Below are 6,407 nucleotides of genomic sequence, written 5' to 3'. Positions count from 1 at the left end.
CCATTAATGTGTTTCATTTTAAATTTCGAATCTGTAAATTGAATTTAAATTTGAAAGGTTAGATTTTCCTAATAAGTTTGCTTGATTTACGGGATTGGATATTAGTGATTTGATTTTCAGATTTTAAATTTTAAATTTTGAAGTCAATCATTATTTTAAATTTAAATTTTGAAGTAAACCATTATTGTGTTTGAATTTAAATTTTGTATGCTTTGAAATCTTGATGTTTTTTTATGAGATGCTTTGACTATATTATTTGTAATATTAGGGATGCTTCGAGTCTTTGACTATTGTTTTTGTACTCGAGTTGCATATCTCACAAACTTTTTGTGTTTTGTAATTTTAGGTGAAGAGCTTCTTTCAGACTCCTTCCCCTACAAGGAACTATTGAATGGGTTCCTATGAGAAATTGAAGAAAAGGTATATCTTGCACTGTTTTGTGAGTTATAATTTTTTGTATTTTAGTTATAATTTTTGTATTTAATTAGTTATTAATTCTTTAAAGATGTCCTTAATTTCTTTTTAAATCTGTTTTTGTTTCTATAAATAGATTAGTGTTGTTAAAGATGATTTTTGTATTCGAAATTATGATTCGGTTTCTGTAAATAGACTTTGTTTCTATAAATAGATTACCGTTATATTTTTTTTAAACAATGGTTAATTCCTTTCCAGTTATGGATAATGAAAACAACGCTCCTTCGTTATTAAAGTCGGTTGAGGACTATGATCCTATATTTTTCGAATTGTTCGTCGACCAAAAACAGGTTAGTTCAGTTTTGTTGGTGTTGTTTGTTTTTTGATATGTATAGTCTTTCTTTTTTATTTTTGTCTTTAGGTGTTAATTTGAAATTTTATGTGATTGTCTTTTGAAGTTCTTATGGTTTGTTTTGTGGGTTATAATTTTTTGTATTTAGTTATGATTTTTGTACTTAGTTAATTGTTAATTCTTTAAAGATGTCTTTAATTTCTTTTTATAGTTGTTTTTGTTTCTATAAATAGATTAGTGTTGTTAAAGATGATTTTTGTATTCGAAATTATGATTCGGTTTATGTAAATAGACTTTGTTTCTATAAATAGATTACCGTTATATTTTTTTAAAACAGTGGTTACTTCCATTGCAGTTATGGATCATGAAAACAACGCTCCTTCGTTGTTAAAGTTGATTGGGGACTATGATCCTATATTTTTGGTATGTTTCTTAAGTTTTCAGTTTTGTGCACACAATAAGTTATTGCAACTTATATGTTTTTTTTTTTCGATTGATAGGAAATACCATATGATTTTGCAACCTTATTGTGGGGAGAACAACTTTCATATGTCAATGTCTTAAAATTATTGATGATGATTTATCGTGAGTCATTGAGTTATAATTTTTGTATTTAGTTAGTTGTTAATTCTTTAAAGATGCCTTTGATTTCAATTTTAAAGTTGTTTTTGTTTCTATAATCAGATTACTGTTGTTAAAGCTTATTTTTGTATTCGGAATTATGATTCGGTTTCTGTAAATGGACTTTGTTTCTATAAATATATTACCATTATATATTTTTTTAAAACATTGGTTACTTCCTTTGCAGTTATGGATCCTAAAAACAACTCTCATTTGTTGTTAAAGTTGATTGGGGAATATGATCCTATATTTTTGGTATGTTTCCTTAGTGATTTGATTTATAAATTTTAAATTTTGAAATCAATCATTATTTTAAATTTTAATTTGAAAGTTTTCCATTAATGTGTTTGATTTTAAATTTCGAATCTGTAAATTGAATTTAAATTTGAAAGGTTAGACTTTCCTAATAAGTTTGCTTGATTTACGAGATTGGATATTAGTGATTTGATTTTCAGATTTTAAATTTTAAATTTTGAAGTCAATCATTATTTTAAATTTAAATTTTGAAGTAAACCATTATTGTGTTTGATTTTAAATTTTGAATGCTTTGAAATCCTGATGTTTTTTTTATGAGATGCTTTGACTATATTATTTGTAATTTTAGGGATGTGCTTTTATTTTGATTCATTAGGTGTTTATTTTGGATGGTCCGGAGTTTTTGGCTGCAACTATGTTGGACAGAGATATGCTTGCTATTGCTGTAAATTGGTACCGTGTCGGTTGGTTTTGCTTGGTAAGGTTAGACTTTCCTAATAAGTTTGCTTCATTTACGGGATTAGATATTAGTGATTTGATTTTCAGATTTTAAATTTTAAATTTTGAAGTTAATCCATATTCTAAATTTAAATTTTGAAATAAACCATTATTGTGTTTGGTTTTAAATTTTCAATTTCGAAGTCATTTATTATGTTAAATTTAAATTTGAAAGTTTGCCATTAATGTGTTTGATTTTAAATTTCGAATCTGTAAATTGAATTTAAATTTGAAAAGTTAGTCTTTCCTAATAAGTTTGCTTGATTTACGGGATAGGATATTAGTATACTTTGTTTATTGGGTTTTAACTAATAATTTGATTGATTCGGTTGTTAGATTTGTGACGATGCGTCGGAGAAACAACATTGGGAAAATATACAGCCTTGAGCCTTGGTAAGTTAACACATTAGTTAAGGTTATGATGTTTTTTCATGACACCGACACATTATTGAGTAGTAGCGCATTAGGTTAGTGATATTAAAATTTGTGCCTTGAGAAATTTTGTATATTGATTGATGTTTGAAATTGATTGTGAGGTCTTTGATTGTGCATTATATTGCTGATTGATGTATGAGATTTTGTTGATTGGCATAAGGTATTAGATAAGATGAGTTTGAAGTTGTGAAGATGAATAAGTGAGACATGTGTAGCAGATATTAGTGAGTGCACAACACATTAGTTAGGGTTTTGAATTATTGCTACAGGTTAGTGATGTTAGAGATTGTGTTATGAGAAATGTGTAGATTGAATTATGTATGTGTTTGATTGTGACACCTTTGATTGTGCATGAAATTGCTGGTTATATGAGATTTTGTTGATTGTAGACAAATAAGTTTGAACAGAACTTATTAGATTTGAAAGTTTGCCATTAATGTGTTTGATTTTAAATTTCGAAACTGTAAATTGAATTTAAATTTGAAAGGTTAGACTTGCCTAATAAGTTTGCTTGATTTACGGGGTTGGATATTAGTGATTTGATTTTCAGATTTTAAATTTTAAATTTTAAATTTTGAAGTCAATCATTATTTTAAATTTAAATTTTGAAGTAATGGCAATCTGAGTCTGATTTTTTCGTGATTAATATCCGCTTGAGTAACCCAATCTGAGTCTGATTTTTTTCGTTAACGATTCTGGTAAACTTTCCCGATTTGGGTTTTCTGCAAGGCTAATCATCTAAATTAATTTGTTATTTTTATGGTTTACCATTGCATAAGTTAGTATAATTTGTTGACAAACTTTTGTTTTGTGGGATAGTAGTCATAAATTGAGTAATATTCAAGGTTTATGTGTTTTTATTTTGATTCATTAAATAAGATGTGTTTGAGTAATATTTAAGGTTTATGTATATATGAGATTTTGTTGATTGGCATAAGGTGTTAGATAAGATGTGTTTGAAGTTGTGAAGATGAATAAGTGAGACATGTGTAGCAGATATTAGTGAGTGCACAACACATTAGTTAGGGTTTTGAATTATTGCTACAGGTTAGTGATGTTAGAGATTGTGTTTTGAGAAATGTGTAGATTGAATTATGTTTGTGTTTGATTGTGACACCTTTGATTGTGCATGAAATTGCTGGTTATATGAGATTTTGTTGATTGTAGACAAATAAGTTTGAACAATTAGATTCACATTTAAGTATAAAAAATGAGAGGTTCTTTAATCTGAATTATATTCAGAACGAAAAACTGAAAGGAAAAGGAAAAAAAGAATAATTTAACACAGAGAAAAGAGGATAGAGAGAGAGAGTTGCCACATTTTTAAAACAAAAAATATAAGGTAACCATGCTTCTAAAATCTACTATACTTTTTAATAATATTTTGTGGAAAATGGACTATATTGGGTAGGTAGTCAAACATGGTTTTTAGGGTCAAAACGGCTGTGTTGGGTTGACTCGGGACACTTTTATGAAAAACTTGATGTTTCTGACCTTAATAAACCATTTTTGTAGATGACCAATGTATATCTCTATTTGAGGAATTCTCCAAAGATCCAGAGCCGATTGTTTCATAGAGCTGTGAAGTTGCGTTAAACATACTGGATTTTGAACGATCCGACAAACCATTCGAGGTACTTGGAAGATTAAGTCTCTTATCTGGGTGGTTGTTACAGGTTTAGGATGTTAAATGATTTTGGATGTACTCTGCGATGTCGATGATGCAGAGATGTTGGTGAAGCTCAGGTTAACAACTTCATGTGTATATTTTAATGAATAAAGTTTTTGTTGTTTATATTTTCTAATTTAAACTATTAACTTCTAAATTTAATTAAATGAGTTTGTTTTGCAGGTTCGAACAACTTCATGTGTATATTTTATTATAAAAAATAAAAGTTTTTTTTTGTTTCATGGGTCGTTCAGAGAGGCAAGTTTCTGCCTCCGGTTCTTGCCCGAAGTTTCTGACCTTACTCGCAACCCATTGACTACAACTTTCAATTCAAAACAATTATAAAAAAATTACGTTTGAAAACATGTATTTTTATTTTATTTAATGACATAACTCGATTAATATAAAGTAAATTTTTCTACCCGCGAAGTTCGCGGGTGATAACCTAGTACTATATAAAATCAATATTTATGTTACCCATTTATTTGTCATATATTTATATTAAATATAAGCATATGACTATTATTTAGAAATGTTAATGCAAAATTTTATAAAAGTCTCGATATTTAATCCCTAAATTCCCAATATTTAACAAACACTCAAAATTAATAGGGTAAGTCTCTTGTGCAACGACACTTGGAACAATCCTCATAATCTCTTTCCAAGAAATACGCAACGCACTCCAAGGTGAGTATACATGACCCATTTTCGCTTTACACTTTTGGGTGCAATATGTATTACATATCAAACATCACAACACGTTAAACATTTTATGCACACTCTATCCTTATTCTATGTGATACATTTTAATCATGTTAGACATGTTATGCTACTGTAAACACCTAATGACTATGTGTTCATTAACTTCGTACAAGCCTCCCCTAACAATGGTAGCGCTATAGGTTGAGAAACGCCCCTCCTGTTCTATGAGCAGGTATTGTTAGGTTTAACTATGTCAAACATACTCAAACTCGTTTGGGTACACTTTAATTGCGTTAAACTTTGGTTTGGGCACATAGAGTAACATCGTTTCGAGTATATACTGTTTACATGATATTGTATTTCACATTTGGATATGAGTAAACATTTTAAACACGTACTATGCTATGTATGAAAACTTGTATACTCGCCAACATGTTTTGTGTTGACATTATTTTAATACATATTGCAGGTTGAAAGTACAAGATTCAAGAATCAAGCTAGGATGAACTCTAGAAACCCACATAACATTTGAATTATTGTTGAACAATATGTTGTATTGTTTGGAACTATGTATTTCACTTTAGAGTTTATGAAATGAATTAAATAAATTATTGTCACATTTAGTGTTATGTTGTTTTGAGCAATTTGTTCGTCTCATCCCGATGTTTCCGCCATCGGTTGGGGTGTGACAACTAATATAGAAACTGGACGTTACGATTACGTTAAACATTGTCCCATAGACGAAATTTTGACATAACATGATTAACACCCACAAAAGTAAATATATTGTTTCAACATCAGCAAAAGTAAACTACAAAAAACAAATTCCAGTAGCAGTCTTTTTATCTATTTCTCTCTGTTGATGCCGGCATGTTGGTAGGCTTCTTTTAGAATACGTTCGCGATGTTTGTTCACCTCCGAAGTTATCAGCTTCACTGCATACTTCTTCCTAAGTTGTGCTATCTTCTTTTTTGCTTTAGCCATTTTGGTTGGGAACCCAACGTCCGAGCGATCCTCAGTGATCCCCATCCAGGTTTCCATGTGTCGCATTGCGTATATTCCGCAGTCTTCATAGTTTCCTATCGTAGCCCAACTTATCTCCAAACGAACAGGTTGACGTGCTGCAATATCATTACGACGTGGATGACGAACATGCTTCAGGTACTTGACGACCACGTCTTTCTGCATACAAGACATAAACTATTTTCGGAATAAGTATGAAATTCTATGATAACAAATAAAAAAAAGGTATCATAATACCTACGTATATGTACATATCGGTCGGGTCAATATCTAAACACATGAGTATTTCCACAACTTACACATGTGTATTGGTATAACAATTTGAGTATCCCGTCACACCCACATAACCTATGTAATCCTTGAATCTCAACAACTTGTATACACATGTGTTCTACCACAACTTACACATGTGTATTGGTATAACAGTTTGATTATCCC

At 29.8% G+C, this 6,407-nt stretch overlaps 1 long non-coding RNA gene across 2 annotated transcripts; it reads left to right on the top strand.

The window, feature by feature from the left end:
* Positions 1-2,489: 2,489 nt before the first annotated feature.
* Positions 2,490-4,609, top strand: LOC110934322. Of its 2 annotated transcripts, XR_002588233.1 has the most exons (3): positions 2,490-2,533; positions 4,091-4,321; positions 4,428-4,609. It is a non-coding gene; the product is annotated as an uncharacterized LOC110934322 (long non-coding RNA). The 2 variants fall into 2 exon arrangements; XR_002588232.1 differs by lacking the exon at positions 4,428-4,609 and having other exon boundaries at positions 4,091-4,377.
* Positions 4,610-6,407: the final 1,798 nt, after the last annotated feature.

Source organism: Helianthus annuus, chromosome 4 (genome assembly GCF_002127325.2).
Source record: "Helianthus annuus cultivar XRQ/B chromosome 4, HanXRQr2.0-SUNRISE, whole genome shotgun sequence".
In the NCBI taxonomy this organism is placed as follows: Eukaryota; Viridiplantae; Streptophyta; class Magnoliopsida; order Asterales; family Asteraceae; genus Helianthus; species Helianthus annuus.
This window is presented reverse-complemented; position numbering and strand designations above follow the sequence as displayed.